General features: G+C 36.0%; 1 protein-coding gene and 1 pseudogene across 1 annotated transcript in view; both read right to left on the bottom strand.

The window, feature by feature from the left end:
* The window catches only part of DIAPH2 (diaphanous related formin 2), a 959,330-nt gene that overhangs the window by 28,224 nt on the left and 917,581 nt on the right, over window positions 1–13,525 (bottom strand). The window lies entirely within an intron of this gene.
* On the bottom strand, window positions 12,632–12,766 carry LOC118026115 (annotated as a pseudogene).

Raw genomic sequence — 13,525 nt, 5'->3', positions numbered from 1 at the left:
CCTGTGACAAAGAAGTCAATGCCACCTTCATGATGTAAGCAGAGCTATAATGAGAATGTGGTCTTTGTAGAGCAACTTGCAATTGTTTATTAGCTGTAAATAGAGGGGTAAACATGCACTGAATGATTTTTTTCTTTTTCTTTTTTTTAAAAAGATTTTATTTATTTATTTGACAGAGAGAGACACGCGAGAGAGGGAACACAAGCAGGGGGAGTGGGAGAGGGAGAAGCAGGCTCCCCGCTGAGCAGGGAGCCTGATGTGGGACTCGATCCCAGGACCCTGGGATCATGACCTGAGCTGAAGGCAGACGCTTAATGAATGAGCCACCCAGGCGCCCCCAATGATTTTTTTCTGTTCCCAATTCTAGCAATAAATGGATTAGATATCCGTATTATGAAAATTTCAATCCTACCTTTGTCTTCATGTGAGCAAGGCAACTTTACAAAATTATCAAGTTGACACCCTATTAAAACTGGAATTTGATAACTGCTTGATACCAGAGTTTTTATTCAATGTGGTGTCTGATGATCCTAAGATGAGAAAGCCTTAAAGTTATTAATACCATTTTGTCCAGTCTACTTCTACAATAGAGACTCTGCATTGGTATCAGTGAAGTCAAAATATATAACTGGATCCAAATCTAAATCTTTCTACTATAAAATCTAGCATTGGGGTGCCTGGGTGGTGCAGTTGGTGAAGCATCCAACTCTGGGTTTCAGCTCAGGTTGTGATCCAAGGGTTGTGAGACCAAGCCCCGAGTCAGGCTCCACACTCAGTGCAGAGTCTGCTTGAGTTTCTCTCTCCCTTGCTCTCTGCCCCTCCCCCCTCTAAAATAAATACATAAATCTCAAAAAAACTAGCACCAGTAGACATATTAATGTTAATTTTATTTTTATCTGTTTTATAGTTTTATTAAAATTGTTAAGGCAGTTTATGCCTATTTTTATATTGTTGATGTTTAAGTAATAATATATTAAGCATAATTTTAACTCAATCACCGAAGACCCAAAAGAATTAGATTCCTATTAAAATGAATCTATAGATCTACTAATTTTACCACTACTAACATCTGAGAAACAAGGTACTGGCTAGACTAATCACTACACCCAGACTTTCCTCCATTCAACTCATCCTCCAACATACCTTTCAGAACAGTCTTCCCAAAGAGACCTTACTCCACAACTCAAAAAGCTACAGTGAATTTAAAACAAGACTAATTTGGCCTCAACTGAAATTTGAAGTGGTGAAAAAAAAAATGACAACACTAAAAATTGTAACCAGTTAACTCCCAAAAAGACTTTGGGGGGCTCACAGACTAAAATTCACTGCAAAGGCATATGAAAATAAAAGTGAACAGATTCACTCTAAAGGAAGTAGTTCAGGGATATGAGAATATATGTTGTACACCTGAAACTAATGTAACATTGTGTGTCAACTATACTTCAATTAAAAAAAAATATGTGCATAATAAATCTGACTCTAAAATTTGTGGCAGCTAAGTAAAGGAGAAATTTATGGATGATATACTTTCTATTTTTGTTAGTTTGTTTTACACAAATCCTACTATATCCAATCTGATTTTCCCCTCTTTTCTACTACTCACCCTTAAATCTAGTTAGGCTGGCTTTATAATTTTTCCATGAAGACACCTATACATATTCTAGATTTTTATGTGTCCACCTCTGCCTTCTCCCTCCTCTCTATTAAACTCTACCCATCCTTCAAAGCTCAGTTCAAACCTCACCTTCCTGACCTCTCTGGCCTTCATTGATCTTTCTTTCCTCTAGACTCTGATATCACACAACTCAGCTTTTAATTTTAGCCAGTTTCACACTTTTCACTATCTTTCACTGCCTTTTCAAGAATGTGTCACTTTTATCTCTTTATTAGCTTTCTCAATACTAAATAGCCATTCAACATATACCTATTGGTTCCTTCTCTGAACAAAACTTTTATTGAGGACTTATAGATATAAATGTACCATTTGTTCCTCTATAGACATATTTGTATGAAACAATAAATAGTCTCAGAACTCTACCTTGCCTTTTCAATACTTTCTTTTACTAAAGGTCTAATTGTATAGCTTTGTGTTTTTAGGGGATTTGAGAGAAAAGGATATATATGGTTAGACTGGGGAGGAGTACATAAAATGACATTTAGCAGCACTGAGAGCTCCAATGTTGACCACATAAAAACAGACGACTTGATGGGAAACATTGTTCCTTAGAAGACTCTCTTCTGACCAACCACATCATAATCTCATTCTGAGAGGCTCTATTTTATCCTATTCTGAGCACTAGTTGCAAAATTCAATAACCATACATATCAGAATTTCAATTCAAATGCATTACTTTGTATGCATTACTTCTAAAACAGTAGTGAATACTTTCTTATAGATTAGAATAACTAGACCGTGTAAAAAATACAATTTCTATAAGTATAAAATGTTATACTACATAAATAAATGTATTCTTTTATTTTCTCTAGTAATACAAATAGAGTGAGATTCTATTGAAAATACTGGCTGTGTTCCATGATGACTGTATTTATGAATGGGTCTATTCTGAATTGATATCACATTCTTGCCTAAAGGATTAGGACTTTTCTTTCAGTTGCTATTTTCCTCGACCTCACATGAAATTGTTGACAATTATTTCTTCCACGAAACTCTCTTCTCTCTTGGCTTGCATATTACCACTCTTTCTTAATTTTCAAATTACCTCTTTGCCTGGTCCTTTTCTGTTTCTTTTATAAACTACCATTCTTTTCCTTGTTCCTTATATGTTAGTAATTTTCAGGGTTTTATCCTTTGTGCTTTCCCATATTACTCTATATACTTTCCATGAGCAATTCTCTATGGGTATATTCACCTACTTGCAAAACTTCAACTCTATCTACTCTACCTCCTTTATGCTAATGGATCTCAATTCTACATTCCTTGGGCTCTAGGCTACGGCTTCATTCACCTTCTAAATATTTTTCCTGATTGCTTTGAACCTACCTCATTTTCAAGATCCAAACTGAAATGATTTCCTTTTCTTTGACCTATTCTCTCCTTCTCACGTCTCCTTATTTTGATGAATGGAACCATGATATGGATTGAATTGGGTCCCCACCCTCAAATTCTTATGTTGAAACCCTAGCCCCCCACGTTACCTTAGAATATGGCTTTATTTGAAAATAGGGTCTTTACAGAGGCAGTCAAGTTAAAATGAAGTCATTAGTGTAGGCTATAATCAACAATGATTGGTATTCTTATAAAAAGGAGGAATTTGGAAATAGACACTCACAAACAGAGAACACCATGTGAAGATGAAGGCAGAGATCAGGGTGATGCTTCTATAAGCCAAAGAATGTCAAAGATTGCCAGCAAACCACCAGAAGCTAAGAAGGTGGCCTGGAACAGATCTTTCCTTAGCACCTTCAGAGGGAGCATGGCCCTGCCAACACCTTGATCTTGGACTTCTATCCTTCCAAGGTATGAGACAATAAATTTCTGTTGTTTAAACCACTTAGTTTGTGGTACTTTGTTATAGCAGGCCTAGAAAACTAATAGAGCCATCATACACCAAGTCATAAAAATGAAAACAAGAAGCCAAAAAAAAAAACCCCAACCATCATCTTGGACTCCTTTCTTTTTTTCACCCTCATATTCAAGTGTTCAATAAGTTCAGTTCTTTCTAACTCCTAAAGTATTCTTGGATCAATTTCTTCATCATCATCATCTCCACTGCCATTTTTCTAGGGCAGGCTTTCTTCCATTGCCTAGGCTCATAATAGACCCCTTTTGAATCTCTCCTGCCTCTAGCCTCATTCCCACCCCATCAATATTACATGTTGTTAGGAGAGTCTGGAAAAGAAGCTGGAAATGGCTCCTTATCACCCAGGCAATAAAGAAAAAAATCCAACTCCTTAGTATCCAAGGTCATTTAAGACAATTCATTTTACCAGCTTCTCATACCTATGCTTTAGTAGTGCTGAGCTGCTTGCTCACCCTTGAATATATCATGCTCTCCTATTGCCTCCACACATGCTGTTTACTTTCTTGAAACATGCTTCTCTTCCTTTTTCCTTTCATGCCTAAGAAACTCCTACTAATCTGTTAAAATTAAGCTTGAACTTTATACTGTGACTGTCCTTGTGCTATCTGTCTCCCCCACTTTACTGTGAGCTCTAGAAAGGCAGGGATTGGCATTTGCATCTGTAACCTTGGTGCCTAGAAATATATTAGAATGAATACACAAATGAATATGTCCTTTTGTTTATCCACAAAGTGAAAATATTAGAGCATAATATTCATGAATAAGTTTGTGTGTGTGTATTAAAACTATTCTTTAGGTTAAGTTAATTCAGTTATTATTTTTTTTTGTGGTAAGGAGGGCTGGCCATATCTGTCTTTCATAGTTCAGTATATACTGCAAATCTTTTAGTTTTTCTGTGTGCTTTGAAACCTCCAATGAGAGAGTTCTATTGAAGATCTGTTAGTTCAATGGTCACTATAGGGTAGAGTTAAATTCATCTTTCTACTCTTTAGATCTTTAAAATTTTTTTTAGGTCTGTCAACTCTCCTCAGATATCTTGTAAAAGAATCAAAAGCAGTTAGTTTGCTGCTATAGTCATATAGTGACATAGGAGAAATGAAACACTGCATTACTACACAGAAGGCCTAGTTGCTACTTTCTACTTCAATAACCAAATGTTTGGTTATTGATACCACTTTATTTTGATACCACTTTATTTTATGAAGGGAAAGGGTTAAATGATCCTCATTTCTACTAGGTTGCATAAGTTGTTTAATAAAACTCCACTCTCCCCCAATCCAGTGAGTTCCCTTATCTTGTATTACTGCCTCCAGGTAGCTAATGCTTGAGCACATTTTCATTATCTTTAAATAGTAAGAAAACCATTCCCAGTTATGCATATCTCCCTTTTCTTTCTCCCTAGGTAGGGACAGGGCACCAACATACACATATAGAGCTTAGTTAACACATCACAAAAAACATATTGCCAAAAAATATTCAGGGTTTTCTTGTGAAACAGTAGCAAGTCCCTTTGGACCACAGCATTGGAAGTGTTCCACTAAACCTTTAATGTGAATTTGCTCAATGGGACTGTGCATACAGGTGTAGAACAATTATTAGATTTGATATCTGAATGAGCTCAGGTTCCCATTAGAGTCTGACTGCTTCAATGACCCCATTATTTTGTTTCCACTACTCCCAGAACTGATCAATTTAATTATTCTGACTAACAAAACATTTAGGACATGAATTTCTGATTTGTTTTAAACCATATGGGACATCTAAAAGTGCTTCACTTAAAGAAAATCACAACATAGAAGAAATGACTATGAGAATATGTTAGATGCTTAGAAGTAGGGCAGGGCCAAGATCCACACTGGGTACACAGATACTGTCTTTCCCGGAATGGTCCTCTCTTTAGGTTACTCCTAATGACCAGTTACATCTTAGCAATTTCATTCTTCCCTGGAATACTAAAAACAGAAAGCATTAATTTGGCAATGGGGGTAAGGGCACAGAGGCAGTTGAACTAAAATCATGTGCTCCCTGCTATAATACATTCAGATCCTTAAAACAGCTAATGTCCACAAGGGCAAATAAAACACTTTTCAGAGCAAGCCAATTACAGAGATTCTTTGGCAAGGAGAATATAGAACAAGAAAAGTAAGAAAACGGAACTAACTTTAGAGCTGATGTATAAGGACTATGGCCTTTTACAGGTAGAAAGTAAGATCAAATTATATTTCTTAATAAAAAGCATATCACCTTTGAAATACTGGATTTTGACATTAACTTTAGTTGAAGTGGTATATTAGGAATAGTATGCACCTTGGTAAGAAAAAAAATACACTATTTGACACAGACATATACTGATTCTGGTAAGTCACAGTTACTTCATAACTGGCATTCTTACAAGCAACTCTAACATCACCCATTCTTTCAGTTTATATTAATGAGTATTAAAAAGTTATGTGTTTACCTAAAGGAAAAGAAGGCATAAAAGTATTACTGGTCTCTAAAATTTTACAGATGTCAGTTTATTTCTCATCAGTGAATGCATCTGTCCTTAAAAAGAATCAAAGTGACATCAAAATGGTCCCCTTTACCCCTTGCATCCTTTCACTAATGATATGTAATGGCTGCTGAGCCTGCATTAAATGTGTTTGTGTCCAATCCTATTCCCATCATTTTACAATTCAATCTGATTTCTTTAAAAAAAAAATGGAAGTCACAGGAAATGAGCACAAGTTCCTGCTTTGAGGCATTCCCTGACATTGGCCTTCACTTTGTACTTCTGCTCAAAGTGCCTAATTTGACAAAGCACACAGAGAGTCAGGAGATAATTCTCTTCACCTCCTTTCTAAAACTGTCTGACAGGAGTCAATAGTGATTCTTTCCAACAGCTACAATCTAACAATTTTAGATGAAAATCTGGGGAAGCTTTCTAGCTATTCCTTACATTATTTTATTATAGAAGGGTGTAAAAATGCATTTGCCTCAGTGGGCTTATTCTCCTCCTCTGGTCCAACTCAATCCAATTTAACAGTTGGCAGTTTAAATAACAGAAGTTACAGGCTGCCGTGCACAGACGCTTTGCATGCCACTTGAAAGCAAAGGATTCAGAGATGGAAGCAAAAAATGGAAAGAAAAAAAGCAGCTTCTCTTCTATAAAAGAATTTCTTTAATAACAGCAGCTGGAAAAAATTCTCTGAGCTTGTGTCCTTCCCCTACTGTTTTATATAAAGCAGCTATCATACTTTTTTCCCTAGGCTACATCTACTGACAGACTGTCAAAAGCAAACAACTTTTCACCTTATATTGCAATAATCATGCACTGTATTTTTAATGCACTCAAAACAAATTTTCTTATTATAACATCACAGTGACAATCCTCCCAAAATGCTCAATGTAAAATGATATATTTTAAATACGATAATCATAAAGGCAGCCTATCCATAATTACTATTTTTAGGTTAAGTAAAATATCGACATTTTTTATTCATGTTTAGGTTAACATTTGCAATTCAGCTTTTTGCAATATTTAAATGGAATTGAATGTGTTATGGAAAAACTTTTAAGAAAAGAGCAAACGTTAAAACTTGTTCTTTCTTGAGTAGGTTGTCATCCTTACTGTCCACCCATTACTTTCATCATGTAACATTAGAGAAAAACTCAGATTTGATGCTAACTGGATAAGCCTATGATTTATTACATGTTAGCTAAGTCTATATCCACCAACTGTGACTTAACTCAATTTTGAATTTACTTAATGATTATATAGAAAGAATGTCTATTTTTATACAATGTGCTACAATTACAAGGATTAATAGACATAATTCACAAGCTTCTGACACATTCAGATTATAAATTGGTTAGTGTGGGGGCGCCTGGGTGGCTCAGTTGGTTACGCATCTGCCTTCGGCTCAGGTCATGATCCTGGGGTCCTGGGATTGAGCCCCGCATCGGGCTCCCTGCTCCGCAGGAAGCCTGCTTCTCCCTCTCCCTCTGCCTGCCTCTCTGCCTACTTGTTCTCTCTCTCTCTATCTCTCTGTCAAATAAATAAATAAAATCTTTAAAAAAAAAATTGGTTAGTGTGAAGGAAGGGGAGGGATCAAATCTGTCATAGTATCTTAATATATATAAACTAACTACATATACATTTGCGCATATAAACTAACTTTGGGAGCAATGATGATGTCTGTAACTTTAAAAAATGCCAATATTCTATAGGTTAGGTCTGAGGGGAGGCATGGCTCAGAAAAATAAATTATTAATAAGTATATAAATAAATGCCTTAAGTGCCTTCCTGTCGAATTATGAGAAATAGCTCTAATCTTGCTATGCACTCCTCCCCTACTAGCTCAGTTTTTGACTCTCGGGCTTTGAAGCACTCTAGAAGGGAAATTAGTTGATATTTTGCACCACATGGTTACCTTCCCTAAGCATCTCCAGCTTCTATAGCATTTTTAGATGCACCATTACATTATCCACTCCAGGATTCGGTATAGTTTGCTCCCTCTTTGTCTGTCCTTCAGCAAGAGAGTTTTAACTAGTCACCATTTTATCATGAACCTGAAGACCAACTATCCCTGTACTTTTGCTTTTCTTGGGCTAAACATTTTCAAACATGTCCATCCCTCATCATAGATTCAAGCAAAAGAGGCACCTGGGTGGCTCAGTCTGTTAAGTGCCTGCCTTTGGCTCAGGTCATGATCCCAGGGTCCTGGGATCGAGCCCCTCACTGGGCTCTCCACTCAGCGGGGAGCGTGCTTCTCCTTCTGCCTCTGCTGCTCCCCCTGCTTGTGCTCGCTCTCTCTCTCTGTCAAATAAATAAATAAAATCTTTAGAAAAAAGATTCAAGCAAAAAGGAGTTTTTAATACCACATCAGTTCTCAATCCATGCAGGTCACTAAAGTGTTTTTTTTTTTTTTTTGAGATATCTATTTCTAAAAAGAACCTTATGAACTTGGATAATAATTTGGGGATAACCATTGAAACATGGAAATTTAGAGCTGGAAGGGAATTTATGGATTACATGAAGATTAACCTCTCATTTTATAGATGATGATACTGACTTCCAGAAAAGAGAACTAACTTGTTGTAAATACTCTGCACAATGAAGATATGGAACTGAGAAGCTTAAAGTAGGGAAAGGGATGTAAGATAATGAACCATATAACCATAATTATTCTATCATTCATTTATTGGATAATATATAATCACAATTTTATAAAATATGTAGTCATGAAGAGAGATAATATGACAGATATTCTGATGATCCTGTATGATAACCATTCTAAAGAAAGTAATTAGGGAGTAACAATAAGTTTAAAACTCCTGTAATTTTATAACACAACATTCAGTATTTTAGTTCTTTGGTAAGGAAAAGTCCACTGGATCCTACATATAAATCCGATAATGATGATGTTTTATATATATCTCCTATAAACACATTTATATCATGTACTGCCCACAAAGTCCTTAAAGTACACATTTACACAAAGACCTGAAAAGAAAAGAACACAGCTGTCTGGGCTAATGTCTTGGTGAGATACGCTTTGGGATGGGTAGATATATGTACCTAGACACAAACATATGTACATATATCTATATATGTATATATTTGATGTTTGGCCCCACATCTTTATTAAAAGGCATTAGATTTCTGTATAGTTTAGATTGAAAAGTTAAAAGCTCATCTACTTGCAAATTTAAGTTAGAAAAGTCAGTGCACTGCCCTTTCTGGTAATTTCAACCTGTTCCACATTGTTGATGGAAGGAGCTCAAGAGCTGCTGGTATCATGTTAATGTACACTGTCATTGCTTTTTATCAATCTTTATCCTAATCTTAAAGTTATTTACATACAATATGTGTTTTAGTATTTGAGATACTGTTTGTACGGTTTTGCTGTGAGCTGGGTATTTTAATTTAGGTTGAATGGTAATAAACTATGATTCAAAGCCAACTGTCAGAGGAAAAAGTTAAATGGGAGGTCTGTTTCATAAAGTCTTTATTTCCAGTTATTCTCTGATAATGTACAGTGAGCTGTACATTATCAACAGAAGTATTTAGAACTTGACTAGAAAGCAATACCTTTTTTGCATGCATTCTTTATGCCACTTATTTTTGGATACCTGTTTTAAAATGCTATAAATGTTGTTCCTTTCACTGATTTTAACTCAAATTCTTTTTCTGTACAACTACCTCCTTTTTTTTTTTTTAAAGATTTTATTTATTTATTTGACAGAGAGAGAGACAGCGAGAGAGGGAACACAAGCAGAGGGAGTGGGAGAGGGAGAAGCAGGCTTCCCACTGAGCAGAGAGCTGATGCTGGTCTCGATCCCAGGACCCTGGCATCATGACCTGAGCTGAAGGCAGACACTGAACGACTGAGCCACCCAGGCGCCCCTGTACAACTACCTTCTTATCAAGGTTTCTTACTCCTGTGAGCCATAAACATAGTGTGACTAAAAGCAAAAGAAGATGGAAGTCTGTGTATACATGGTTTACATATATGAATCTTATTACATTATAGTCACATTTCCTATTTCTAAAATATTTACCTTTCCTCCCAGACTCTTCCTTTTTTTGTTCAAATAAGACAGTTTTTCAGTTCATCTCTCTATGTGCTTCATACAAGTACCCCCTTCTTCCCCCACCTTAAAATATGGGTTATCATCTGGTGCACATTTCCAATCTCAGTTAACATTCCAGCAGTCACATAGAAGCTAGTATTGCAATCATCCCAATGCAGCCTTAATAATATATGATGAGTCAGAAAACATTCTCATAGTTAATATACTTTATTGTACTAATTACCCCTTGATGCTTCTATTTAGTCCTTATCACTTGCTATTTATGATTTCCCACACCTTACTTCAAAAGTTTCCTTGTTTGCCTTATGTGTTGTATTATGTAATGCTATGTTAATTTCCTGTTGTAATTAGTCAGCATGTCAACATCATGCACTAATTTAAATAAAACTTCCAATTTTTTTATCAGCTCGTTTTATTTATTTTTTAATTTTATTATGTAGCTCATAAGTTTTATTTAATTGAAATCATTAAGTAGACAATCTTGCTTCATGTTTGGATTCCACTTAAACTGCTTATATAATTTTGAATTGCTTTGTATCAAATCTTCTATATGCCCTTATAATAATTTTTATAGCAACAGTATACATTAAATGAGGAAAAGCAGCACACTTTTTTAAAAAAAGATTTCTCTTAAAAATATGCAGCTTTCTAAAAAATTATTGTATATGTTAAAAACTATACTATGAGCCATAACACACAGTGTGCCTTCTTTTTGTTGGGAACTAGCCCCTTGAAAAGCACCATGGCAGAAAAGAGCAATGTCCTAGGCTCTGAAGAGAATTGCCTACTGAACTGATGCCTAGTTTTTGTCAAACAAGGATAGGGATAATATTTCAGACCTCACATGGTTACTATCAAGATCAAATAAAATCTTCTCTGTAGAGTACCAAGGAACAATGTGTGGTACATAGTAGGCATTCAATTCATTCAGTGTTAGCTGCATATAAATCTGAACCTTAGCTGTGTGTGCCAACCTGGGGGAAGGGAGAACAACTATCAACTGACAGGTAAAGGTCAAGAATGAGCTACTGAGTATTGAGAGGAAGGTAGAGAAAATAAGCAATAACAAGCTTACTCTTTGTGTATTTATTTAGGGGGGGAAAGAATTTATACAGAGGAAAGATTTAAAATGCAGATTGTCAGGATTTATGAGGAAAAGATTTCCTCTTTTCTCATTACTATAATAAACAGTGATCAAAAATGCCTCATCAGCCTATGGAAGATAATGAAGGGAACTACAACTTCAATTACATCCCTGATTTATAGATAATGTTGCAACATCTCAAACACTGAACATCATATTTACCACGATCTATTTGCAAAGATGTGTGTTATGTGTTTTAGGGGTATGATGGGGAATCATTTTTCATTTCATTCTTTTCAAATTACAATGCACTTAAATAACTGTTCCAGAAAGAAAATGCAAATGCACATTAAACTATATTCCTTCAAATTCTCTTCTAATATGTCTCAACATACACACATTATAGATATAATCAGTGTTTATATACTCTCTTGTGATCTAATTCTTTTTTTTCCTTTTTTTAAAAAGATTATTTATTTATTTATTTGACACAGAGAGAGACAGATAGAAAGAGAGCACAAGCAGGGGGAGCAACAGAGGGAGAGAGAGAAGCAGGCTCTCTGCTGAGCAGGGAGCCTGACGCAGGGCTCAATCCCAGGACCTCGAGATCATGACCTGAGCCGAAGGCAGACGCTTAACCAAATGAGTCACCCAGGTGCCCCGTGATCTAATTCTTTCACTTAACATTGTTTTGTGTAGACATTTCCATGAATTGTCAGGCGATGGAACCACCATCAAACTATTATTACCTGTTTCCCTACAGCTCTCCCAACACCTCACTTTGTGCTTAGACATTCTAATAGATATATGTTTCTACCTTACTATTGTTTTATTTTTGAGAGAGAGAGAGAGAGAATGTGAACTGGGGGGGGGGAGAGGGGGGGGAGAGAGAGAATCTTAAGCAGGCTCCACACCCAGCATGGAGCCTGGCACAGGGCTTGAACCCAGGCCCCTGAGATCATGACCTGAGCCAAAATCAAGAGTTGGATGCTTAACCAACTGAGCCACCCAGGTACCCCTCCACCTTACTGTTATTTTAATTTGAGTTTCTTCACTTGATGGTGAAAGGTGTGTTTTTCCATGTGATGATTTATTGTGTATGTTTTTTTTCCCTGTAGACTTCCTCTCCTCACGTCTTTTTTTCCTTATGTGAACTGCCTTCTGAGCCACGTCTGCAAGCCCCTCACATATTATGTATAATATCAACATGGCCAAATTTGTTGATTACTCTGGCAAAACTGTATAACTAAATGATACAGCTATATACCTAATCATTGCCAATTCTTCAATGCTTTGAACCCCAATATCCAAATGGTCTTCAATTCCTCTGATAAGTCTCTAAAATTTTTCTCAATCTATTCTTCTCTCTCCCAGATGACTTTGGTCTCCTCACAGTTTTATTTACTTTTTAATTGTTTTTTAAAATTATATTTGTAGAAAGAATTACTATCAGAGACCCTTGTGGTGTTAATGAAAGACTTGCCCCTCATGTAGCACACTACCTACACTTGTGGGTTCATCAGCCAGCCAGTAGCCTCAGCTGTAAGCTCTAAGGATGTGCAGTCACAGTTGGTTTTTACAATCTAGCCTAATCTCATTCACAGCCCAGCCTTGTATCACCATTGTTCCCATGAGTTCTACATTACATCTAATTGGACTACTCATTGTTCCTGAATATTTCTTCTTGCTTTTCTTCTACCAGGTCTTTGTTCACATCATTTCACCCCCCCTTATTAGGCTCTGGTCCCCTTTCTGACTACTCCAAATGCCTGTCTTACACATCCTTTATATTTCATCTCAAATATGAATGACTTCCTAAAGCTTTTTCTGATATTTCTCAACTGAATATGGCTTCTCCTATCTATGAACCCCAGAGCAGTTTGTAGCTTCTTTATTTTCCCAGGTAAGAATTATTTATTTGTTTTATTGCCTTGGAACAGTTTGTAAGCTATTGAGGACAGAGGCTGCAACTCATATTTTTCTGCAAATGCTCTACACAGAGTAGGTGTTCAGTACTTTTTATTGAATTAAATATTCTCCAAGGTTTGAAAATTCTTATGACACCAAGAACACTGTCTCATACATTTGCATCATCCCAGCACTTAACACATATATGGAATGAATAAAAATAAGAAACCTGAATGCTTTCAAGGTTATATAATTGGATATAACTTTCAAGAAAATATATATTCCTATCTTCCTAAATATAAGGCATGCCTCCCCACTTCAGTTATATCTCAGAAAAAAAGGGAAAATATCTTTTATTCAAGTACTTAATAAATTCTTTAATTGTAAGGGGCCTTATCTAAATTATTTTATTTTT

This window comes from Mirounga leonina, unplaced genomic scaffold (assembly GCF_011800145.1).
Source record: "Mirounga leonina isolate KUSES-001 unplaced genomic scaffold, KU_Mleo_1.0 Mir_204, whole genome shotgun sequence".
NCBI lineage: Eukaryota > Metazoa > Chordata > Mammalia > Carnivora > Phocidae > Mirounga > Mirounga leonina.
The sequence above is the reverse complement of the archived record's forward strand: the minus strand, read 5'-3'. Positions and strand labels throughout refer to the sequence as shown.